At 39.6% G+C, this 26,907-nt stretch overlaps 2 protein-coding genes across 5 annotated transcripts in view; one reads left to right on the top strand and one right to left on the bottom strand.

The window, feature by feature from the left end:
* LOC309856545 (uncharacterized protein) overlaps positions 1-26,907 on the bottom strand; it is a 292,169-nt gene that overhangs the window by 101,578 nt on the left and 163,684 nt on the right. The window lies entirely within an intron of this gene.
* PRRG1 (proline rich and Gla domain 1) overlaps positions 2,686-26,907 on the top strand; it is a 155,787-nt gene continuing 131,565 nt past the window's right edge. For 2 of the 4 annotated variants that reach the window (XM_082717907.1, XM_082717905.1), the window contains exon 1: positions 2,686-2,816. The gene's annotated coding sequence lies outside the window, so the exon portion shown is untranslated. Of the gene's footprint in view, positions 2,900-26,907 lie in introns of all 4 variants that reach the window. The other 2 variants (XM_082717908.1, XM_082717906.1) reach the window with 1 other exon arrangement.

Below are 26,907 nucleotides of genomic sequence, written 5' to 3'. Positions count from 1 at the left end.
ATCAGTATTTTTTATAAGCACCCCCGACTGGGAAGCAATGATTTAGGCTCTGTTGTTTTTATTAAAATAAAGACTGCGGTAGGAATTATAATGCAGACTGCTCCCCTCCACCACAATGCTAATATCCAGGACATGTGGAAATATTATGTTACATAGTAAAGGAGAATTAAAGTTATCAATGGAATTAAGGTTGCTAATCAACTGACCTTAGAATAAGAGTATATGAGATTATCTGGTTGGGCCAAATATAATCCCAAAGGTCCTTAAATGTGGAAGAGGTAGGCAGAATTGTCAGTGTGTCAGAGTAATGTCTTTGCTGGCTTTGAAGATGGAACAGGGCCTTGAACCAAGGAGGTGGCCTCTAGAATGTGGAAAGTCAAGAAAAAGGATTCTGCCTGGCACCTCCATAAAGGAATTCAGTTCTGCTGACACTGTGATTTTAGCCCAGTGTGACACTTTTCAGACTTCTGACTTCTAGAGCTGTAATAAATTTGTGTTGTATTAAGCTGTTAAGTTTGTGGGTTTTTTGTCTTTTTGTTTTTATTTTTACAGCAGCCACAGAAAACTATTATTAAGAAGAATGGTTAATACTTGAATAAGAGAGGTAAAAGATAATTCCAAGGCTATATTCCTTAAATACATTTGTTCCATTGTGAAATTTTTAAAAAATCTGTCTAGCACTTTTCTCTTGTTCTGAAAATAGCAACTTCCCCTATTCTTTTTCCCCCCTCCAACTAAGTGGTTCTACTGGGTGTACCATTCTTACGTCACACATGTACTTTTAATCCAAGAATGATTATGTTACTTGATCTTACCCAATCATGCTCTTTATCTGGTGTTCTAAAAATTGGAACTGAGGGAAGAGAGGCTCATTCTCTGTGGTAACAGCTTGATAGGTATGAACCCACAGTTTGTCAGAGGCCATGGTTCTAAGCCTACAGAATTTGCCTTTCAGACATTCTGAAAGAATGACCCTGTCTAAAAGAGGCAGGTTTGAGAACCTAACCTGGAATTTGAAGCATTCCCTTTATTTGTTCCATTTATTATGAAAGTCATTCATATACTTACCCTTTTCACAGCTTGGGTTACACAATAACCTTCTCTTTTTCCTAAGCTACTTTGTTGAACTTTTAGTCACTTCAATCAAAATATCCTGACAGTTTCCATAGTGTAGTGGTTGTCACGTTTGCCTCATAAAATATCCTGACAAATTCAGACACAGAAGAAGAAAATAAACCCAGTAATCAAATAAAAGTTCATGCACATATATACACATCTATTAAGAAAGCAGACATTACCTTTACTAACCTAGTGGGATTTTTTTAGGCATCTTCTGTATGTGAAACATTTTCAGTGAAATGAACAAGACAAAATCCTACTTCCAGGCATTTACAGATTTATTCATCCTACGGTCTGTGTTTATATTTACCAATATGCATACCCTCTTCCAATATGGCCTCACTACAATCTCCCATACTTATTTGACAAATGCAAAATAGAAATGAGTTCAAGAAAGTCTGGTTTGTAAAATACACAAATGGAAGAACCACAAAGGTGAATGGGAAGAATTTGAGGATATTCAGATCTCTAGGGGCAATTACCAGACTCTCCCCAAAAATGCTGCCATCACAGTCAACACAGTTGCTGGGCAGGACTAGGGGTGTGGCCCTGTGGCAGTTCTTTTATTCTTAGCCAAATGTTTCTCAGTTCCATCATAACTAAAGCAAAAAGAAGAAAGGAAACGTAATTTGGAATAAATCACTTTAGGCCCACAGGCCAATTCAGGTTGGATGCACTCAGGTGTGTTTATTTTAATAGCTGATCCAAAGGCACGTGAGATACCACAGCTGACCAGATTTTAAACATAAAAGCATAGAACTTAAAACTAAGCACGCATGCAGCATGGAATAATAATCAAGTTGGACTTCTCAAAATGCTAAACACCAGAAAACCAGAAACCATTAGGGCAAAGTCCATACAACATAGGCTGAATATTCTGTTTCTCCAAGGGGCTTTTAGAAGGCTCAAATTCTAAGGTGGCTACCTAAAAAGCAGGGTCAAAGAGGCCTCTTCTTGGCAACCTGTGTTCTTCTTCCCAAGAAATTCAGGTAGGCTTAGTCAAGAATCTTTTTAAGAAAAGAGTATATTATTGTCACCAGAAGTGCAGAAACAAAAGCAGAGTTTGTTCTCAGGAAAACCAGCGCGTTCTGGCTTAGTACACATCAAAGAGACACGTTAACCAGGATACGCTGCATAGACGGTGTGTGGGTGAGAAATGTCCAATCTCTCACCTCTGGAGGGCTGAGGATTGCGCGCGTGAGAAGGAAAAATGTGCGGAGGGTTGAGGTGGGGGAATAATACGTGGGGAGATAGGCGTGCAAAAGAGTGAAAGACTAGCTACGGAGGATCTAGGGTGGCTCCAAGGAGAGGCGTTGTGACTCCCGGGAACTGGCTAGCTTGGTTCCACGCCAAGCAGGCTTTCTCGAGGATGAGTGTGAGCGTGTACCGAGGAGACCAGAAAACTTCTCTAACAACGTTATCAACACACCTCGAGAGTGGAAAACTCCAGCCGTGTGTCCAGAGCACTACGTTTTCCGGACTAAGGCGTCAGAGGCTCCGCCCCTCGGTTTCCCACCCCGCCTGGCCACGCCCCTCCTCTCCTAACACCGCCCCGGACCCGCCCCCTCCGCTTCCCACCACCCTTCCCATCTGCTCCTGGCTCCAGGCTCCAGGCTCCTACTAGGTTTGTCGGCGGTGGGAGCGCGCAGGCGCGTCTGGCAGCTTGCAGAGCGCGGAGTAGCGGCGCGGAACGCGCGGTGAGTGAGGTGGGATCGTGGGGCTGGTGGCTGGAGAACCTGGTTCCCGCCGAACATCCCGGGAGGGTTCGGGGAGTGCGCGGGTGAGTGCCCAGGGAGTCTTAGGTCCCGTGAGTAGGCACTGGTCGGACGTGAGGCAGGGGAGTTGGCCGCACTGCTTCAGAGTGTCCAGCCCCGGCCGCGTGCGGAGCGGAGTACGTGGTGGCGGGTGTGGGTGAGCGTTTGTGTAAGGAGGAAAATAGAAGGGAAGGGCTCCGGAGACTGGAAGTCCTTACTCAGGCTTGGCAGGACCGGGAGGCTCGCCAAGGGCGCTGGAGGGTGTCCCAGCTTCAAGTTCAGTATCCCCCGCTGGGTGCCCCTGAGCGTCGTCCCGGGCCCATCCCTTCCCCGGCGCTGCGGTCTTAAGAGTGCGGAGTTGCCAGAACATTCCTTGTCGTGGGGGGAGAGGATTTGGGAAAGGTGGGCTTTCACCCCAGGCTAGTGCCAAAGAGGGTGTGGCGTTCGTGTGACTTTCCTTCACCCCGCCCCCGGGAATGTGTCCGTCTTCTGGTACATTGTGCTCATGGACATTTTAACAAAGGCTATGACTGTTTTCTAGGCAGTGGCGGGTGACAGCGGGGGCGGGTCGGTGGAGGGGGTAGCGTACGAGGTCGCAGTGTGGCCCTGGGGGGCGGGGGCAGGGGCAGGCATGGGGTGAGTGGAAGGAAGGGAATAACCTTCCTGCCTCAGCTTTTTCTTTCTTCCTGGTCCGCTGATTTTGATCAGTGGTAGGAACAGCCTCGAGAGGGATATGATTGGAAATCAGTGTATGTGTTCGGACTCTGGCTGCAGCCATTGGTTTTTATAATTGTGCTGTTGATGTATTTTTTAAGTGCCCCTTCAGTAGAAAAGCGAAACTAATGAAATTGAAGAGGAAATAATTGAGCGAAAGGGTGAAGAGGCAGGGTGTCAAAACTTAGAGCTAAATTACTACCTTCTGATAGTCGTAGTATAAATAAAGCCAGATTCTGAGGGGTGTGAAGGTGCGCAAGTGGGGTAAGTGCAAGGTTGATTAGGGTGCTGTTGATTGGGTCAGTTAAGAGGGGATTATTGGATGCGTGTGTGGAAGTGCTGCCAAGTTCTTGGGTTGACTCGCTTTAGAACCTTTAAAAATGAGACCGGGAGTATAAAACACTGGGGCAAAGAACTGTAATATTGGATAAAGTTCCAAGGCTTTCGTTTGCAAAATTAGGAACTTTAGGAAAGGCGGTATATTGGTTTTGAAGCATAAATGTTGATTTTTTTCCCTCATCTGTTTTAACTGAATACAACAACTTCTTCCTCCTCCACCCCTTTCCCTTGATTGTGAATCCTGTTTTATAAACATTTAACTTTCAAATCTGAAGTGTGTTTAAAGGCACAATCCTCCCCGCGTCCCGTGAAGTGAATAGGATTTCTTCTTGTGTTGTCATTTTACTCTTTCTTTTCCTGTCATTTTAAGTTAAATGCCATGAACACTACCAGTTTAGGGGAGAGAGGTGTTAGTAATATCTTTTCCCTTTTCTATTGCCTAATGAACCTCTATTCATCCTTTCAGATTCAGCCTGTTTGTCTTGGAAAAATTTGCCATTTCCCCCAGAATGATTTAATCACCCTCTTTTCTGTTAAACTGGTACCACTGGTCTTATTTTTCTCTTGCAACTAAAATCTCAGTCTTCTGTGTTACCCCAATACCTAGGGCTCCTGGGTATGTACTAAATGCCTAATAAATGCACTTAAAATAAACTATAAATAATAGTTCATGGGGTAATAGAAGAAATTCAGAATGCTGAAATTATATATCATATTTGAACAACATTATTTGGAATGTAGATTTGAAAAAGTATGGAAATAAGTTTCCATGTATTAGTCTGGTTTATCCTTCTAAAAGAGGTGCAAAAAAAAAAAAAGCGAGAGAGATGCAAAATCTTTGCATATATAGACAAGGTGTCATGAAAAGTCCAAATTTTAAAACAGGTCAACTTCTGATACTGAAGCTAGTGAAAAGTTAACTTGAAACAGAAGATTAATCATTTGTAGACCAACACTAACAGGGCACTGCGGGAATTTAGGAATTTACAAGTGAATCAAGTTGGCCAGATGGTATCCTTGGAAGGCTAATACAACTAAAGAAACTGTAACATATTAGACCAATTAAGGAGACTAATTAGTTGCATTATACTCCTAAATCTTAAGGTCGTTTGAGCACTTGGCTAATGGGCCTCTTTATGTTATAGTGTGCCCCATAGGCTTGGCCAATTTCTGCAGCATTATCTCTGACATCTGTCCTAACTCTACCAGCATCATTGGCTTTAGAGTCACCTTTGGTTCATGAAGGGAATTATTTTCCCTTTGCTCCTTACCACTCAAACTCATCACCCCCACACCTAGGGTGGTTTTACCAACTGGAGAAAATATCATGAGCAAATGATCACTCAATTTATGAGTAGAACTCATTTTAGTCTAAAAATGCATCAGGATTGGCTTCTTGGTTAGTCTACCTGTGCCAGCAAAGCAGAGAATTACTTTGGGCTATTAGTAACTTATGTTTTTCTCCTCTCAATTTATCCCCTCTCTACCTAAATGTAAAAGCACTTTTCCCCCCACGTCTCTCTCTCTCTTTTTTTTCTTTCTCTTTTTAAAAAAATTTTATTTAGTTATTTGACAGCTCAAGCAGGGGAAGCAGCAGGCAGAGGGAGAGGGAAAAGCAGGCTCTCCACTGAGCAGGAGCCCGATGTGGGACTCAATCTGTAGACCTGGGACCATGACCTGAGCCGGAGGCAGATGCTTAACTGACTGGGCCACCCAATCACGCCCTCCACATCACTTAAAAAAAAAAAAAAAAAGAAAGAATGTTAACCATTGTTCATGCCAAAACACTTCAAGTTAATGCCTGGTTTTTATGAGAAAAACTTTGGTCTCAGAGAGGATGAATAGTCCATAAAACTTCTTTTTCAAGAAATTCTACATACATCCTCTGTGGTCTTTAGATTCACTTACTGAAAAAGATATTCCAGACCATTGTGGTTAAGGCTTCCTTCTTAAACTTCCCTCATCTAGACTTCCTCTTCACATTTCTGATTTTTTACTCTCATTCTTTGACAACTACTTCCTCTGAGTCATCTTTTTAGGGTTCTGTCCAAGACTCTTTCCCAGTCTATGTAGGAGACAATAATCTGGCGGTCAAGGGCATAGAATTTGAAGGCATTTGTTAAACTTCTCTAGGTATTAGCTTCCTCATTTATAAAAGTAATGAGTATAATATTTACCTCATAAGTGAGATCAGGTATATTTACTGCTTATCATAATATATAGCACAAATTAATTGCCCTAAAAATGGTAGCTGTTATTGGTAATTGCCATTTCTTATAAGGAGTGTAATTTCAGGAGCAGTTAATTTCAAAATGGGAATGTATTGACATTTCCTACTCTGTTCAAATTCTTAGTCCTGTATTTGTAGATTCCTCCTATATATCTAAAACAGGTGGCTTTGCACAGTGGTTCTCAAACATCAGCTTGCACAATAATCACAAGAATGTTCACCTAATTGAAGTAGAATTGGCTGGGGAGTTTCACAAAGGATGAGTCAAGGATGATGCCAAGCATTTTGGTCTGAGCAACTGGAAGGATAGAGTAGCCATTTAGTGAGATATGAAAGATTGCAGGAGGAGAAAATTTGAGAGGAGGATCAAGAATTCAGTACCTAAGCTTGCTGAGTCCAAGATGACTTTGAAATCTGGGTAGAATTTAGGAGAGAGGTATGGGTGGTCAGGAAGCTCTGGGAATGGATCAGATCATTACAAGGGAAGAGAAGAGGTCATTCCTTTGCTTTAAAAAGTATTAATGAACTATTTTTAGAGGATTTTAGGTTCACAGCAAAATTGAGAAATACAGAGAGTTCCATATGCCTGCTATCCACCAACACAACCTCCCCCATTGTCAACATCTTGTAACACAGTGGTACGTTTGAACTTACAATGACACATTTTTATTACCTCAAGTCCATAGTTTGAATTAAGGTTCACTCTTGGTGTTGTACACTTTGTGGGTTTCGGCAAACACTTAATTACCTGTGTCTGCTATTGTGGTGTCTTACAAAATAGATTTATTGCCGTAAAAAATCCTGTGTTCAGGGGTGCCTACATGGCTCAGTCTCTTAAATGTCTGCCTTCGGCTCAGGTCATGATCTTCAGATTCTGGAATTAAGCCCCACATCTGGCTTCCTGCTCAGCGGAGGAGAGTCTGCTTCTCCCTCTGCCCCTTCCCCCAGCTTGTGTGCTTGTGCACTCTCTCTCAAATAAATTAAGAGACTCTTTAAAAAAATCCTGTGTCCGTTATCTCTCTCTCCACCCCCAACCCCCACAGCCACTGAATTTTTAATGAAATCTAGCTTATCAGTTATTTCTTCCACAGATCTTATCTTTAGTGTTGTGTCTAAAAGTCATCACCATGCCCAAGGTCAGTTAGGTTTTCACCTATGTTATATTCCAGAAGTTTTATAGTTTTACATTATATGTTGCCTATGACCCATTTTGAGTTAAAATTTTTGAAGAGTGTGAGGTCTATGTTTAGATTCTTTTTTGTAAGTTGTTCCAGTACATTTGGTGAAAGGACTGTCTTTGCTCCATTGTATTGCCTTTGCTCCTTTGTCAACAATCAGTTGACTGTATTTATGTGCGTCTCTTTCTGGGCTCTTTTTTCTGTTTCATTAATGTCTTAGTAATCTTTACCAATACCACACTGTATTGATCACTGTACCTTTATAATAAATATGTAAATAGGGTAGTGTCAGTCTTCTGACTTTGTTCTTCAGTATTGAGTTGGCAGTTCTAGGTCTTTTGCCTCTCTATATAAATTTTGAATAGGTTTGTCAATATCCACAAAATAACTGGCTGAATTTTTTTTGGAATTTTGTTTAATCTATGGGTCAACTTGAGAAGAGCTGACATCTTGACAATATTGAGTCCTTCTATTCATGAACAGGGAATATTTCCCCATTTATTTTGTTCTTTGATATTTTTCATCACAATTTTGTAGTTTTTCTCAAATACTTTATATACTATTAAATTTATACATAATTCATTTTAGGGTGCTAATGTAAATAGTAATGTATTTTTTAAAATATTTTATTATTTATTTGACAGAGATCGTAAGTAGACAGACAGGCAGAGAGAGAGGAGGAAGCAGGCTCCCTGCCGAGCAGAGAGCCGGATGTGGGACTTCATCCTAGAACCCCAAGATCATGTCCTGAGCTGAAGGTAGAGGCTTAACCCACTGAGCCACCCAGGCGCCCAGTAATGTATTTTTAATTTTGAATTCTACTGATTTATTGGTGGTATATAGGAAATCAATTAATTTTTATATGTTAATCTTATACAACATTGCAGTAATTGCTTATTCTAGGAATTTTTTGTTGATTCTTTCAGATTTTCTATATTGATGATGTCATCTGGAAATAGTTTGGTTTATTTCCCAGTCTTCTATAACTTTTATTTACTTTTCTTGTCCTATTGCATTAGCTAGGACTTCCAATATAATGTGGAAAAGAAGTGGTGAGGGGACATTGTTGCCTTGTTCCTCCTGACAGGGAGAAAATTTTGAGTTTCTCACTATTAAGTATGATGTTAGCTGTAGGATTTTCGTAGATGTTCTTAACAAATCGACAACTTCTCTATTCCTAATTTGCTGAGGGTTTTTTTTTTTTTTAAATCATGAATGAGTTTTGAATTTTGTCAAGTCCTTCGCTGGCATCTTTTTTTTTTTTTTTTAAAGATTTTGTTTATTTGACAGACACAGTGAGAGAGGGAACACAAGCAGGGGGACTAGGAGAGGGAAAGTAGGCTTCCTGCAGAGCAGGGAGCCCAGTGAGGGGCCCTATCCCAGGACCCTGGGATTAGGACCTGAGCCAAGGCAGACACTTAATGACTGAGCCAAAGGTAGACGCTTAATGACTAAGCTACCCAGGCACCTTTTTTCTGGCATCATTTGATGATTTTTCTTTTTTAGCCTGTTGATGTGGTCTATTACATTGATTGGTCTTTGACTGTTGAAACAACCTTGCATACCTGAGAAATCTCACTTGGTTATGGCATATAATACTTTTTCTTATTATTGGATTTGATTTACTAATATTTTGTTGAGGATTTTTGCGTGTTATGTTCATGAGAGGTATTGGTCTGTAGTTTTCTTGTAATGTCTTTGTCTGGTTTGGTATTAGGGTAATTCTGGCTTCATGAGTTAGGAAATATTCCCTTGGTTTCTGTCTTCTGGAAGACTATAGAAAATTGGTATAATCTTCCCTTCAGTATTTGATAGAGTTCACAGGTAAGCCCAACTGGGGCCCATCACATTCTGTTTTGGAAAGTTGTTAATTATTGATTCAATTTCTTTGATATAGACCCATTCATATTGTCTTTTTAAATTTTTTTTCTGTTAGTTTTGGAAGATTGTCTTTTCAAGGAATTGCTTCATTTCATTGAAGTTATCAAATTTGTAGGCATAGATTTATTTATAATAATCCTTTATTAACCCTTTAATAGCCATGTCATCTATAGTGATGTCTCTGCTTTCATTTCTAATACTGGAATTTGTTTCTTCTCTTAGCATGGCTAGAGTTTTATCAATTTTATGGATCTTTTCAAAGAATCATGTTTTGGTTTTATTTATTTTCTTTATTGATTTCTTGTTTTTAATTTCATTGATACTCTAGTTTTTATTTCCTTTTTTTAAAAGATTTTATTTATTTATTTGACAGAGATCACAAGTAGGCAGAGAGGCAGGCAGAGAGAGAGAGAGGAGGAAGCAGGCTCCCCACAGAGCAGAGAGCCCGATGCGGGGCTCGATCCCAGGACCCTGGGATCATGAGCTGAAGGCAGAGGCTTTAACCCACTGAGCCACCAAGGCGCCCCTTTTTATTTCCTTTTAATTTGTTCTTTTTCTAGTTTTCTGAGGTGGAAGCTTAGATTGTTGATTTTAGATCTTTCTTTTCAAATATATGCATTCAGTGCTATAAATTTCCCCCAAGCACTGCTTTCATTGCATCCCATAGTATTTGATAAGTTGTATTCTGATTTCATTTAGTTCAAAATATTTTTTAAAGATTTATTTGAGGGGCTCCTGGGTGGCTCAGTTGTTAAGCATCTGCCTTCTGGTTCAGGTTATGATCCCTGGGATCAAGCCCTGCATCAGGCTTCCTGCTCTGCTCAGCCGGGAACCTGCTTCTCCCTCTCCCACTCCCCCTCCTTGTGTTCCCTCTCTTGTTGTCTCTGTCTCTTTGTCAAATAAATACTATCTTTAAAAAAATAAATATTTATTAGAGTAAGAGTGCATGTGAGTGAGCAGGGGGAGGGTCAGAGGGAGAGAGAGAGAGAGAGAGAGTCATCTATGTGCACTTTGTAGGATGACGTAGTCTGTAGATACCAGTTACATCCAGTTGGTTGATACTGAATTTCTACCTGTTGAATCTGTCCATCTCTGTTAGAGGGGTGTTAAAGTCTGCAGCTGTAATAGGGGATTATTCAATTTCTCCTTAACAGTTGTATTCGTTTTTGCCTATATGTTGACATTTCATTTTTATATGCATACACATTAAGGATAATTATGTCTTCTTAAAGAATTGGCCCCGTATCATTATGAAATGATCTTTTTTTATCTCTGATAACTTTCCTTGCCCAGAAGTCGCTGCGTCTGAAATTCATATAAGCTACTTCTGCCTTCTTTTGATTAATTGATAACATGGTATATCTTTCTCCATCCCTTTACTTTTTAATCTATATAGCTCTTTATACTTAAAATGTTTTTCATGTATACAACATATAATTGGGTTTTGTTTTTTCAGCCAGCTCTGACATTCTCTTTTAATTGGTGTATTTAGATCATTGTTGGGTTAATATCTACCATATTTGTTACTGTTTTCTATTCATTGCCCTTGTTCTTTGTTTTTGTCTTCCATGTTGTTTCTGCCTTTTGTGGTTTTAAATGAGCATTTTATATGATTTCATTTTCTCTCATTTCCTACCATATTAATTATGCATCTTTTTTTAAACCTTTTTAGTGGTTGCCCTAGCATTTGCAAAGTGCATTTTTTCCAACTAATCCAATTCCACTTTTGAATAATACTGTACCATTCATGGGTAATGCAAGTATCTTATAATAACAAAATATTTCAAATTCCTCTTTTCTGTCCTTGTATCATTGTTGTCATTCATATCAGTTCTACATAAGTATATTATAAACATAACCAGTCATAATTGTGAATACATTGTTGCTGTTTAGAACAAACTGTTCTCTTTTATTATTTTTTTTCAAACTAATTCTTTAGGTCAATTAAGAATAAGAAAAGTTTTTTTTTAAGATTTTATTTATTTATTTGACAGAGAGATCACAAGTAGGCAGAGAGGCAGGCAGAGAGTGAGGGTGAAGCAGAGTCCCTCCCAAGCAGAGAGCCCAATGCAGGGCTTGATCTCAGGACCCTGAGATCATGACCTGAGCCAAAAGCAGAGGCTTAACCCACTGAGCCACCCAGGTGCCCCCAAAATAAGAAAAGTTTTAAAGTGTTACCTTTAGCTATTCATTTTTTGATGCTTTTTCTTTTTTTTATGTAGATCTGACTATATTATTTTCCTTCTCTCTAAACTTCTAACATATATTACCAGGCAGATGTACTTGGCAAAAAATTCCCTAAATTTTTGTTTGTTGGGAAAGTCTCTTTCTCCTTCCTTTTCAAAAGATAATTTTTCAGGGTACAAAATTCTGTGTTTGTGGATTTTTTTCTCCCAACACTATAAATACTTCACTTCACTTCCTTCTTGCCTGTGTGGTTCCTAAGGGGAAGTCGGTTGTAATTTTTACCTTTGCTCCTCTATAACCAAGGTGTTTTTTTCCCCTCTGGTTTCTTTAAATATTTTTTTATCTTTGATTATCTGCAGTTTTACTATGATTGCCTACTTGTAGTTGAGTTTGTTTGTTTTAGCATTTATGCTGCTTGGTGTTCTCTGGGCTTCCTGAGTCTATGATATGGTATCTGACATTTATTGGAGAAATTCTCAGTCATTATTGCTTCAGATTTTACTTCTGTTCCTTTCTTTATTTCTGCTTTCTGGTATTCTGAATATGCATATGTTACCTTGTATACTTGTCCCACATTTTTTCTTGGCTAGTTTGTTCTTTTTTATTTTATTTTATTTATTTTTTAAAAAGATTTTATTTATTTATTTGACAGAGATCACAAGTAGGCAGAGAGGCAAGCAGAGAAAGGGGGGAAGGAGGTTCCCCACGGAGCAGGGAGCATGATGCAGGACTTGATCCCAGGACCCCGAGATCATGACCTGAGCCAAAGGCAGAGGGTTAACCCACTGAGCCACCCAGGCGCCCCTTTTTTTATTTTAAAGCCTCATTTTCCCTTTTCATTTTTGGAAATTACTCCTCTTCCATTTTCAAGCTTAGAGACTGTTTCCTCAGCCATGTCTGATCTACTAATGATCCATCAAAGGCATTCTTTATTTCTGTTACAGCGTTTTTGATTGGTAGTATTTTTAAAAATTCTTTCTTAGAACTTCCATCTCTCTGCTTCTGTTACATTTATTCTCACGTGTTGCTTATTTTTTCCATTAATGCCCATAGCATATTAATCCTAATATTTTAAAATTCCTGGTCTGATAATTCCAACATTCCTGCCATATCTAACTCTGGTTCTGATGTTTGTTCAGTCTCTTCATACTGTGATTTTTTTTTCCTTTTCATATGCCTTGCAATTTTTGTTGAATAGTATGATGTACTGGGTAAAAGGAACTGCTGTAAATAGGCCTTTAGTAATGTTGTAGTAAGTGTGGGGGTAGGGGAAATGTGTGTGTCTTTTGTCTCATAGTTTGATTTCAGTGTTTGGAGAGCCTGTAATTCCTGGCCGTGAACTTTTCCAGTGCTGCTGTTCTTACTCCCCCTTAGGTGGTGGTATGATTAGAGGGGGCTGGTATTGTGTATTTCTCTACTCCCGGGTAGGTGTGGCTCTTTTAGGCTCCAGTAAAATAGGTTCTCCTGAGAGAAGTCCTTGTTACAAAGAACAGAATGCTCTGGCATATTTCAAAGACTCCTTCTCCCCTCCCTGCACTGGAAGCATAAGGGAATTTCCCCCCACCATTTAATGTGAGACCAGTTCTAGCTCCGGAAAGTAAATCTCACAGATATATGGGGCCCCCCAGGACCCGTTCTGCCTGAAGGGTTTAACTCTTGTACTTGTCTAGATGCATCCCCAACCCAGCACTCCATCACTTTCAGTTCAGGTTGCTCTACCTTGGCACTGGTTCCCTTTAAGGTTTCTGCTCTTGGGCTTCTGCTTGGTTAAGTTGAGATTCTCTGTATCTGCTTGTCTTTCCGGTTTGGGGGCAGTGGTTTGTCCTGTCATCTCACTTCTCTGATGGATTTAAGAAAAGTTGTATTTTCAGTTTAATCAACTTTATACTTGTTAACAGAGAGTTGTGATTTCTGAGCTTGTGTGCCAGTCTAGAAGCTAAAGTCCCCTGTTGCTTTTCATTAGACTTTTACCATCTAATTGTCTCCATATATTAGTTATTTTTTGCTTGTTTTGACCTTTATATAAATTGGATCATATATATATACTTTTTTTTTTGCTCATTACATTTGTGGGATAAATTCATTAGTTCGACACTTCTCAAACATTGCTGTGAATGTGCCTCCTTTGGGAATTTTGTTAAAATGTAGATTCTGATTTAGAAGGTCTGGAATGTACCCTGGAAGTTTGCCTTTTTAACAAGATTTCATGTGATGCCAATGTTGCTCTTCTGTAGACATTACTTGGAATAATAATAAGGCTCTAGTGTATCCCATTTTCAACTGCTTCATATGCTTGGAATACCTCAGGTAATTTACTGTATAGATTTTTTGCTGGAGTAGGAAAAATGGAAAACTGTCCTTTGCTAAGTATCACTTTCCAGAATTGGGGGCTTAGAGGAAACAAGTTATTTCATATTTAAAAGATATTTTCGGGGCGCCTGGGTGGTTCAGTGGGTTAAGCCTTTGCCTTCGGCTCAGGTCATGATCCCAGGGTCCTGGGATCGAGCCCCACATTGAGCTCTCTGCTCAGCGGGGAGCTGCTTCCTCCTCTCTCTGCCTGCCTCTCTGCCTACTTGTGATCTCTGTCTGTCAAATAAATAAATAAAATCTTTAAAAAAAAAGATATTTTCACCAACATGATTGTAAATTGAACTTAATATTTGAATAAAATATTAGCAATATAGTCCTGTAAAATTTCTCACATTGCATTTCTAGTTGTAGATAAGGTTTTGTTGACATTATTTTGTGTAGCTAATTTTTAGGTCAGGCAAAATTCCAAAGGACAAATTGGTGCACATGTGTGCATATACGTGTGCTCACTTGGGCATGTATTGGAGTAATAGACAAGGTGAAAAAAATTTTGAGCTTTTGACAGGAAGTAATTATTCAGCTGTTCTCCCCCCTCCCACCCCCGCATTCACAGGCCTTAGAAGACAGCCTCTTGGTATTGTAACACCTTTCCCACAATGACAAAGTAATTTAGTTATCCTGAAAACCTTGGGAGCCATACAAATAGTATTGTCAGCGTAAGTGGACTTTTAGAGTCTCCTAAGGAAATGGCTTTATACAATATGTGTCATACTTTAATTCAGCATTTACTGAACACCGTTGTTGCGTAAAGAGTGTGTTCTAGCTTTACTGTTTGTAAAATAAAAACCTAAATAAAGATTTATTTATTTTAGAGAGCAAGAGTGCAAGTGCATGTAAGCGGGTTGGGGTAGGGACAGAGGCAGAGGGAGAGAATCTCAAGCAGACTCCCTGTTGAGTGCAGAGCCCAACACAGAGCTCTATCTCAGGACCCTGAGATCATAGCCTGAGGTAAAATCAAGTCAGCCTCTTAACTGAGTCCCCCAGGTACCCCTCTCAAGAATGTTATTGAGAAAGAAAAAAGAGTATTATTGAGCATAATGAAGTGAGAAATAAAGTGCCACTGTCTTGTGGGATAATCAGAGCTCTTCAAAATGCTCAACGGTTGCTTTGCTTTCTCCATTATTGGGTGGTAATAACTGGTATACTTACTTTCAAGCTTATTCAGATACTAATGATGAGTTTTTCATAGCACTCATTATCTTCTTGAAAGCCTCACCAGTTAAATGGGTTATAATTTAAATAACAGTTTGAAGTTCTTAGGTTCAGTGCCTCAGGATTTAGAACCCAGGATTTTTTTTTTAGGAAAATGTGTTATATTTTATATTCCTGACTTGGAGTAAATTCCTTGTGTTTTATTTTTTTCCCCTTCTTTCAACACTGAGTCTTAGAAGCGATGTGTTATTCTGGAGTCCTCGGTCATCAATCCCTTCCTTTTCGAGTGGCAAAGTCTTGTTCAAGGCACTGTATGTTTTGTGTATTTGCTCCAATCTGTCTCCAGTATGCCTGTTCTTTGTGGTTTGGTTTCTAATGTTATGCATTCCAGTTTTGTTAAAAAAAAAATCCATATGACTAACTTGCCACAATAATCCTCTTTGACACGTTTGCTTCAGAGAGAAAGCTGGCAAACTTAGAAACATAATGCCTAGTTTTAAAATTTGCTGTCATTGGGGAAAAAAAGGGAAGTTAATGGAATAATTCTAGTTTCTTTCTCTGTGTTAGTCTTACTCATGGGACCAGAATAATGACGTTGGCAAGGATATATTTATTTTCCCATGTAATTTTATCATGCCTGAGTATCTCACTCATTTTTTTTTCTTTAGGATTTACCAAGAAAATATTACATAGAGAAGTAAAAAATACTTCTTTAGGCTCATAAGCAATCTTTATTTTTTTTAAAGATTTATTTGAGAGAGAGAGAGAGAGAGATTGTGCACACGTGGGGTGAGAGAAGAGGGCAGAGGAGAGGGAGAGAGAGAACCTCAAGCAGACTCCTCACTGGACTCGGAGCCTAATGATGCAGGGTTTGATCCCACAACCTCTGAGATCATGACCTGAGCCACAATCAAGAGTTGAGTGCTTAACCAACTGAGCCTCCCAGGTGCCCCCATTAGCAGTCTTTAAATGTTAGTGTTCAGATGTTTTTGTTGCATTAGTATTAGTTATATTGCAAAATCAATGTGTTCTTTGAATTTAACAATTTCTTTATTTTTATTTATTTTTTTAATTTTGTTTATTTGACGGACAGAGATCACAAGTAGGCAGAGAGGCAGGCAGAGAGAGAGGAAGGGAAGCAGGCTCCCTGCTGAGCAGAGAGCCTGATGTGAGGATCCATCCCAGGACTCTGGAATCATGACCTGAACCGAAGGCAGAGGCTTTAATATGCTGAGCCACCCAGGCTCCCCTAAAAATTTCTTTAAAATGTAAATGGTAGGTGTTAGTATTTATTATTAGCGTTATATTTATATTTTATTCTCTAAACTGTGAATGTTCACTCAATTTATAGAACTGACCTTTGCAAAGTTCACTAGTCCATTCCCACTGCTGTTATCCTAGTTCAGAGATTATTACTTCTTTCCTAACACTGTAATCATATCTCTTTTGGTGGTCTACCCAGTCATTTATTACCAGTCTTTAACTCAAATCTGCCCATCTGCAGATACTCAAAGCCTCCAACTGAAGGGTACCACACTTCAGAGTGCTTTTATCTTTTTTTTAAAGATTTTATTTATTTATTTGACAGAGATCACAAGTAGGCAGAGAGGAAGGCAGGGGAGGGGAGTAGGCTCCCCGCCGAGCAGAGAGCCCAATGCGGGGCTTGATCCCAGGACCCTTAGATCATGACCTGAGCTGAAGGCAGAGAGGCTCAACCCACTGAGCAACCCAGGCGCCCCTTCACACTGCTCTTTGAAAGTCCCATCCACCATTATGGACCCAACTATTTTGCTTTCTCAAGGGTTCTATATGCCTAACCATTCTGAGTTGGCTTCTGCCTTTTCTGCTTAGGTTCCTCAGGTGCATTTTGGTTCTTAACCATTTAACTGGGGCTGTTTCTGTGCCACAATCTCAGTCTTAGAACCAGGAGTCAGAGCTTCTGTATTGTTTTTATCTACTTGATCTCTGCCTGGTTCCCAACACCAAGAGTCAGGATGATGAATATTCTTGGACTCTTTGCATCTATATTGGGTATTCTCTAGTCTGCTTCAACAGGGCTAGTGTCAGGGCCCTCAGAAGACCATGAAGGGGACTGGGGCAAATCCTGTGTAGAGTGGGATTTTGTTTTTTCTCTAGAACCCAAACCCATTCTTGGCCAGTCTGTTCTTCACAAGAGTATATTGGGTTTAATATCCAGAAGATTGTCTGAACTATTTTTTTCTCATCTCTTGGCCATGGGGCTTATGTTCTTTAATAATAATAATAGTAATAATAATAAGTAACTCCTGGCCACATGGGTTATCTTTCTTGATAGTAATAATTACAACAGGAGCAGTAGCAGCAATGACAATAACCCTTCTGTGTTGTACCAGATGTGTTACTTCCATTATTTTTATTACCCTGTATGGTATGTGATGTTTATCTCAGTTTTATAGAAGGACACTGCATTTCAGAGAGGTTAAATGCCTCAGGTCACTTTGGGATATGTGGTAGAGCTGGAACTCTAATCTAGGTCTCCCTGACACTAAGTCTTGGAGCTTTTCTCAGGAGGTCTCATTGCATGAAGCATGCTTTTGAGCTGCCTCTTCCCATTCTCAGTTTATAGAGTGAACACAGTGTGAAACTGTGTTTAGGAAGAGAAAGTGTATATCAAATGCAAATTGTGTATGCATTTTAAACATCAACCGTCAATGGTCTAATAAGCATTAAGTGCTTAATGAATGATGAATGAATGAATGAATGAATGAATGAAAGAGGGTACTAGGTAAATTAGTTAGAAAGAGTAATCGCCCTGTTCTTAACACCATGGCTGGCCTGCAGTAGGTACTGGAGAAATATTTGTTGATTTGATGAGATTATCCATTCAAATATTGTTGACTTAGATTATTCACCATACTCTTCTGTTAAAACAGATGATAATGAATGTAAGTATTTAAGTCCTAGATCAAGTCTTCTGGTGAAGTAGAAATATGTTTTAATGGATGTTTTTTCCTTTGGATCCCTCAAAATATTAATTCATATCATGTGATGAACTCTACTTCCAGAAGACTTCATTTACCTACTGCATTTCACTGGGTCTCTTACTTATTGAGTCCCTAAAACTCCTTCCTTGTTTTTGCCCTTTCCTTGGTTAATGCCCTTTCCTTGGATGATGCCACCATGCCCATGACTTCAGCTTCGTTCTGCGCACTGACAGTTCCCACAGTGATATCCAGTCAGAATTTTTCCTTTAAGATCCAGGTTTGTATAAATGACAGTGTACCTTAAACTGACATGCCTTAAAACTTTTGCCCCTGCCCACTGATGTGATGGTGGGAATCTGGGAGCGAATGGTCAAGAAAGAATTCCTGAGACCTTTTCAGTGCAAAAAGTTGGTTTTATTGAAGAGAGGATGGAGGGAGGGATCAACAGGACCTGTGAGCAGAAAGAGCTCCCTGGGACTGTGACAAGCCATTGATTATATACTTTTAAGTTGGGAGGGGCAGAGAATAAAAGAAGTTTCCAAAAGGATTTTTATACGTTAAAGAAGATTTACAGGATCCTGGAGGTCTGGCTATTGTCAAGGTAAGCTTGCTTTTTGCCTCTAGCAAAGCATTAATGTTCCAGCAGTTGTGAGATCCTGGAGGAATGTCTCAAGTATTTGTCAGTGGACTGCAAGATGTAAGGAGATTTAATTTTGTCTGCATTTCTTTGGCCTTTGTTCTCCACATCACCCATTACTTACTCCCCTTTTATATCTGCTACTTCTTTGTGTCCCTTGTTGTTAAAAGGGATGGAGGCCGTGTATTCAGAAGACAGACTTCTGGGTAAGAAGCAGCCTGAGTATAAACATGAATGTGACACTTGATGTTTCCTTGGTCATTTCTTTGGAGAAATTGCAGTCTTGGTCCTAGCCTTCTGGGCTCTACATTAAGGGGCTAACAGGACTTTGCATCACCCTCTTCACAGAAGTTTTTATCTTTTGGTGCCGTTCTGTACCCTTTTGACTTTCTCCCCCTTCTTGCTGATGCAGTCAGGGATGGTAGGAGGAGGGCCTTGTTCTCATTATGCCTTCTTTCCTCAAGCATGATGGGTGAGAAAATGTACTCCGATTACCATTTATAACAAGACTCATTCCAAATTTTATCTAAAATACAAGTCTTGGCATTAAATTCTTATTTTTCATCTAATACTTAATTGACTAAAGTAATCATATGACTTGGTAAATTACTTTGAGTGCTTATACTGGATTACAGGTTTAACTTATCCCACTGTCTGTCGGTAGCCCTTAATTAGGACAGTTACATTATTTTGAATTTTCATTGTGGTTTCACATCACAGAAATCTCACTAGGTTTGTGTGGATTTTTCTTCCATTGTCTGTTTCTTTCTTAACTGGATGACAGACTGTAGATTGTTTTGGGGGTTATTTTTCCTTCCAGTTGCCACAGAGGGCCTGCCCAGTGACATTGTACTATTAACTTTTACCTGCCTCTCCAGGCCTATCCATGGTTTCCTCTTCTTGCGCTACAGTTTCTGGACTTAAGCTGATAGTGTTATTTTTTTTCCGATTACATTACTACAATGGCATGCGGTTTCGCTTCTTTTTTCTCCGTCACACACTGGCTGGGACCTGTTTTCTAAACAGTATATGAATTGTCTCCAAACAACTTTAAGTTAAATGTTGTCTCTGTATAATGTTGCCAACAAAATCTTAAACATTCCCTTCCTACATTTAGTCATATTAAAGAGAAATTTATAAGGAGTATTTCATTCTTTTTGTTCAAGCCCTTATGTAGTATTGATGGAAGATCAATTCTTTTAAGATCAAAAGTTTCTTTTAAGATTCTTTTAATATCAAAAATGGATTTTTTTAAGATCAAATTTTCTGCATTTCTAACTTTCATTTTGGTCTAGGTAAATCTTAGTTGCTGTATGAACTTCCATTTTCTGTCTGCTCAAATCTGTAAAGAAATGTAATTCACACTCATTTTGTTGTGGTAGGTTCCCAGTTAGCCAGGACGAGGGCATGCTGTTTCAGAAAGCTCTGATACAAGTTTGTTTACAGCCTAAGGTTCCAGCACTCTCTGGTGTAAATGTTTCTGATTATAATGCACTGGTTGTTTCTGAACCACAACCTTTGACTGACCCTAGTCTATGTAACAAGCATTTAAGCAGCATTAATTCCAGAGAGTATTACCAGATCCCGAGAATATCCTGTAGGACCAAGAGTGAGTGGTTACGGAAGTCGTCCACCTGGTGTCCTGCTTCCTTCTTTGTACATACACATACCTCCCACATACAGGCCCCCTGCTTCAAGGGTGCTTGTATATGGGGTGGTTAACTCCATTATCCTGTACAGACAGATGACAGAGGATATTCTGTTAAAAACTTCACACTCATCCTACTTCACCATGACTTTTTTTGTTGTTGTTTAATTTAGGCCCCAACTGAAATACTCTGTCACCTCTTAGTAAGTGCTTTAGAAATCTTGGCATTGAACATCATTCTTGTACTTCTGGTTTCCAGAGAAGCGGATAGGTTCAGCATTTTGTAGAAAAGCTTCTCTGTGTGGCATCTTGGCAGCCTTGTAGGTCTTCATTCAGGCCACGGGGGCAATGTTTGATGGTAATCTGACTTAAGTCGTGGCAAAATGCCCTGTGATGCCTCCCAGAACAAGGGGAGATAAGCAGTTGGTGAGGAGCTGCTGTGAGGTAGCTTCTCATACTGCATCTTGTGGGAAACTACTATCAGGACATTTCTCACCCACCTCCTGGTTTCAGCTGAGTTCAGGACTTTCCACCTTGTACCCTGTGGGTTATAACTTCAGGTGTTTTTGTAAGTTTATAAAACTGCTTGGGTTCGTTTTAGAGTTAGCTCCTTGACAACAGCATGATACATTTGCTTCTAGATTGTCTGTTATCTGGCTCCTCCTGTTTGATGTCATCATGTAGGAACTAGGGAAATTGACACGATGCTGGTTTTGATTTTGCTATCTATGTAAGTAATAGATTGTGTGAATCCATTTGAGCTCATTGTCCCTTTACCTGCTGAATCTATGGAAGTGTGGCAAGGCTGTCCAATAACTATGGTGGTAATAAACTTGGTGGCCCCATTGGCCACAGTGTTGCTTGTTTGGGTATGTGTGAATCTGTGACACACTGGAACTCTCACTGGACAAATACTCAGCTACTTTATGTACCATGATCCTTATACTGGTCTCTGGGCAGAATGGGGTCCCTAGTGTGCAGGATAGAAGCCAGGGCTTTCTAATGGAATTACCCTTTTCTCACATATGCAGGCCAAGGAAAATACCAAGACCTGCTCATTAGAAAGTCTTATTAATACAACTGAAAGAACCACAAAGGTTCTGAGCTGCCTCCCTGTCTATCCCCACCACTCAACCCTCAGTGTGGTAGGAAACAAAACATAATCACAGTATTTGGGCCTCCTCAGACCGGTCTACTTAAAATGGTGCGCTCCTACTCAGGAGGTGGTTGCCTCCTGCTCTTAGATCCTGTGGTTTCTTCAGTGTGTAGTATTTTGGTTTCCAAAGAAACCAAATGTTTTACCATACAAGCATCTATAAAACATTCTTATTCTGACCTCAGATCTGGAAAAAATAGAAGATACCATGGCGGGTAATTTCTGCTTACCTATCTTTGGAAAGTTTTTCATAATACTTTTTGGTTTTGCATTGTTATTTTAATGTAGGCATTTAAGGGTATAAATTTCCCTCTAAGTGCTACTTTAACTGCATTTCACAGATTTTGATGTTTCATTACCACTTAGTTCAAAATATTGTCCCGTTTCTCTTATAACTTATTTCTTGGTCCAATTATTATTTTGAGTTTTATTGTTTACTTTCCAAATATGTAGGGTTTTCCTGGTTTTCATATTGCTGTTTGTGAGGAAAATGCTAACACAGTGGGGCTGGTTGCTAACTCCATGACTGTGAGGGAACCTGGAATCATGGTTGACTCTTGGTCAACCCCTGGGAATATGACCCTTTAAATGTTTTTATTTTAATGCTTGGTTTTGTTTTATACATTAGGAGCAACAGACCGTGCTCTACCTTTTTGTCTGAATTGCTTTGTACAAACATGCAGATTAATCGATCATGTGTACCTGGTTTCATTACTGGGGTCCTGAGTTTCAGTTACCATGGCTGGTTGCATAGCAGGATACGCCTACCTGACCAGCTTTCTGTAGAAGCGATTAATGCTGAAACTCAGATACTCTTTCTGCCCTTTCGTGGGCAGAGATATTTTGCACATGTCCCTCTATATTGCTTCTAGAAAGAAAGCATATCTAAGAAGCTTATGTCTAGCCTTTCTGGGTTCTACACAATGTATATCTTTTTCCTGATGCTTTTATTTTGTACCCTTTGGTGTGATGTATCTTAGCCACGAGTAGAACCTACTGTTGAGTCCTGATGAGTCATCAACTTGAGGGTGGTCTTGTGTCCTAAAAGTATATTCTTTTTTTTTTTCAATTTATTTATTTATTTATTTTCAGCATAACAGTGTTTATTGTTTTTGCACCACACCCAGTGCTCCATGCAATCCGTGCCCTCTCTAATACCCACCACCTGGTTTTAAGATTTTATTTATTTATTTGACAGAGATCACAAGTAGGCAGAGAGGAAGGCAGAGGGGGCGGGGGAAGCAGGCTCCCTACTGAGCAGAAAGCCCAAGCTGGAGCTCGATCCCAGGACCCAGAGATCATGACCTGAGCCGAAGGCGGAGGCTTAACACACTGAGCCACCCAGGCGACCCCTTAAAAGTGTATTCTAATTTAATTTTATTATGGTCAGAAAACATACTCCGTATGATTTCATTTTCTAAAAATTGAGACTTGTTTTCTAACCTAGAATATGGCCTGTCCTGGTAAGTATACCATGTAAACCTGAAAAGAATATGTATTCTGGAATTATTGGGTATGTTCTGTAAATATAGGTCAAGGTGGCTGGTGATGTTCTTTAATTCTATGCCTTTTTAGATTCCCCCCAGTTCAGTCTATTGCTGAGGCAGGGGTTAAAGTCCCCAGCTATGATTGGGGAATTGTCTATTCCTCTCATAAAAAAACAAGATTTATTTATTTTACAGAGAGAGAAGGATTGCATACAAGTGCGGGGAGAGGCAGAGGGACAGAGAGAAAAAGTCTTAAGTAGGCTCCTTGCTGAGTGCAGAACCCAACATGGGGCTCAATCTCAGGACCCTGAGATCAAACCAGAGTCAGATGCTTAACCAAATACCACCCAAGTACATCTGTCTATTTCTCTCTTTAATTCTATTGGTCTTGATTTATATATTTGAAATTCTGTTGTAGGATTCATACCCATTTGAGATGATGCCTTGCTGTTGAATTGAACCTTTTATCATTGAAGGCTCCTCCTTTATCTTTAGTAATAAATTTAATTTTAAAAATTGTCTTGCGATATTAAAGGTCATTCCAGCCTTTTGCTTATTGTTTGTAAGGTATATATTTTCATTTTTTCACACTGTCTATTTATATTTAAAATGAATGTCTTGTAAGAAGTAGATATTTGTGTGGTTTGTTTTACTTTGTCTCTTTGACAATCACTGGAACATTTAATTTGGTAATCTTTAATGTAGTTACTGATATGATTGGGCTTAGGGCTAGTATATTATTTTGTATTTTCTACACATCTCTGTTTTTCCTTCCTCTCTTCCTCCTTCCTGCTTGTTTTTAGAATATTTGAATATGTTTTTAGAATTCTGTCTCATTTTTTCTGTTGATATTTCAGCTATTCTTTTTTTGTACTGTTTGTACTTTTTTTTAAAATGGAAGCTGCCCTAGGGATTATAAGGTACAGACATAACTTTTCACAGTCCAATTAATTAATGTACTTCTCAGTACATTAGTTAATGTACTACAAGTGGAACATGGAAGTCTTAAAGTTACAGGCATACATCCCTGTCCTTTTGTTACATTTGTTACACACACACACACACACACACACACGGCCCTGTTTTAGTTTAGTTTAGTTTTGTTTTTTAAGGTTTTATTTATCTGACAGAGACACAGCAAGAGAGGGAACACAAGCTTGGGGAGTGGGAAAAGGAGAAACAGGTTTCCTGCTGAGTAGGGAGCCCAACTCGGGGCTCCATCCCAGGTCCCTGGGACCATGACCTGAGCTGAAGGCAGATGCTTAACGAATGAGCCACCCAGGTGCCCCTGCACTGTTTTAGTTGTTGTGTTTTTTTTAAGATTTTATTTATTTATTTGACAGAGATCACAGGTAGGCAGAGAGACAGGCAGAGAGAGAGGGAAGCAGGCTCCCTGCTGAGCAGAGATCCCCATGCAGGGCTCGATCCCAGGACCCTGAGATCATGACCTGAGCCGAAGGCAGAGGCTTATTAACCCACTGAGCCACCCAGACACCCCACTGTTTTAGTTTTAAAGAGTTATTTGGTTTATAAAAAAAAAGTAGAGGAAAAAAGCAAAAAATACTCTTTTGCATTTACCCATTTACTCAGCCATTTACCATTTTGGATGCTCTATTCATTTCTGAGTATCTCAATTCCATTAGGTATTATTTCCTTTCCATATAAATAACTTCTAGCATTCTTTATGGTGCAGATCTGCTGCCAACAAATGTACTTATAGAGCCAATCTGCCAGTGACAAATGCTTTTGGTTTCCTTTAATATGTAAATATCTTTACTTCATTTTCACTGTTCAATTATATCTTTGCTGGACATAGAATTCTGGGACAACATTTGTCCATGTCAGTCCCCTCTGCCTCCCGCCCCCAAGACTTTAAATAATGCTGTTCCAGTCTTTCCTCCATGGTTTCTAGTAGGTTAACCATTAATTAGAACATTATTTTCTTGACTGTGATATATAATTTTTCCCTTGCTGCCTTTAAGGTTTGCTCTTTATCTTTGACTTACAGTGATTTACTGTGTACTTTGGGCTTCTCTGTGTTTTTCTGTTTTGTGTTCATTTAGTATTGTGTATCTGTGAATTTCTGTCTTTCATCAATTTGGGAAAATTTTTATCCATTATTTCTTTAAATATTTTTTCTCTCTCCTCTTCATCTGATATTCTAATTACACTTATTTGTGACTGTTTAGTATCATCTAACAGATCTCTAGGCTTCTGTTCATTTTGTTTCAGTTTTCCTCCCTATTTCCTTTTGTGATTTAAAAAAAAAAATTTTTAAGAAGTGGGGGGAAGAGGGGCAGAGTGAGAGAGAGAGACTCTTAAGCAAGCTCCATGCCGCCATGGAGCCTGACAAGGGGCTTGATTTCAGAACCCTGAGATCATAACCTGAGCTGAAATCAAGAATCGGATGCTTAACCCAATCTGTCTTTAGTTCACTTACCCCTCTGTCGTGTCCATTTGGCTATAAATTCAATCTACAGGTTTTTTTATTTTTCTTTGCAGAAATTATTTTTTGGGGGACACCTGGGTGGCTCAGTTGGTTAAACATTTGTCATGATCCCAGGGTTCTGGGATCGGGTCCTGCATTGGGCTCCTTGCTTAATGGGGAGCCTGCTTCACTGTCTGCCGGCTACTCCCCCTGCTTGTGCACCTGTGCGGCCTCTCTTCCTCTTTCTGAAAAATAAAATCTTGAAAAAAATTTATTTTTTTGTTTTAAAATTTCTTTCTTAATTGTTTCTCTCTGCTGGGTTTTCATGAATCGATCATTCCAAATATCTCTTGTCATAATTAAGTATGGTTCTGATGCTTTCTCTGTCTCATCAAACTGGTTTTGTTTTGTTTTCATTTGGTTGGTTTTATTATGCCTTGAAAGTTTTTGTTGAAAGCTGGACATGATGTACTACTGGGTAAATAAGCTTTTAGTATGAGGTTTGATATTTATCTGGTAAAGGTTAGATGGTGCTTTGTGTTTGCTGTAGCTATAGGTATCAGAGGATAAAATTTCCCAGGTCGTCTTTGTTTTTGACTCCTCTGTTTTTGGGTTCTCCTGGAGACTTGTTCTTTCTTTTTTTTTTTTTTTTGTCTTTAAGATTTTATTTATTTGACAGTGAACACAAGCAGGGGGAGCAGCAGAGGGAGAGGGAGAAGTCAGCTTTCTGCTCAGCAGGGTGCCCTATGTAGGGCTCGATCCCAGGACCCTAGGACCATAACCTTAGGTGAAGGCAGACTTTCTTTAACCCACTGAGCCACCTAGGCACCCTGGGACTTGTTCTTAAATGAAGTCTGAGATGTGCAGTTCTTTTGGTTGTGTTCCCCTGTTATTATATAGGAGTCATATTGATGTGATGGCAAGGTGTGGAAAGAGAGGAAGTGTTCTTTAATCTTACAGTTGGGTCTCAGTCTTTTAATGAGCCTGTGCCCCTGGATTATGATTTTCCCAAGTGCTTCTCCCCCTTGAGTGAGACAGGAAAGTTATATGGGGGCTAGAATTGGGTATTTCCCATTCCTCTTGTGGAAGGCTAGAGAAGGTTAAAACCAGCTGGGTATTTGGGTATTTTGAGCCAGTTTTTGAGTACTTTACTTCTTCAGGGTTGGTTAAGGTTTGGTAAATAATTTCTCTTAAGGGCAGGTTTGTTAAGAAGAGAATGTTCTGGGCATGTTAAAAAAAAATGCCTACTTCTCCCCCACCTGGAAACCTGAGGGAAGTTTTCTCTGATCTTCACTGGAGAACCTGGAAGGGGTCCTGGAGGTAAAACTCACAAAAATTTCAAGGTCCTCAAGATGAGGACCCCCTGAAGTTTTTAACTCTCACACTGTTCACACTGAGCCTCCAGCCATCAGTGCTGCTAGTAGTACTGGTTCTAAACTTTTCTGTTTCTGGGTTTCTGCTTTGGTGAGTTGGATTTTCTGTATTTTCCTGTCTGTTTCTACAATTATGGGGGCAGTGGTTTGCCTTGTGACCTCATTTGCCTGATGGATCTAGGAAGAGTTGTTGGTTTTCAGTTTGTTCACCCTTTCTCTTGCTGTAAGAATGGGATGATGATTTCCAAGGTCCTTATATACAGACCAGAAACTGTAAATCAAGTTTTTATG

The sequence above is a fragment of the Mustela nivalis genome (assembly GCF_964662115.1).
Source record: "Mustela nivalis genome assembly, chromosome: X".
Classification (NCBI taxonomy): domain Eukaryota; kingdom Metazoa; phylum Chordata; class Mammalia; order Carnivora; family Mustelidae; genus Mustela; species Mustela nivalis.
This window is presented reverse-complemented; position numbering and strand designations above follow the sequence as displayed.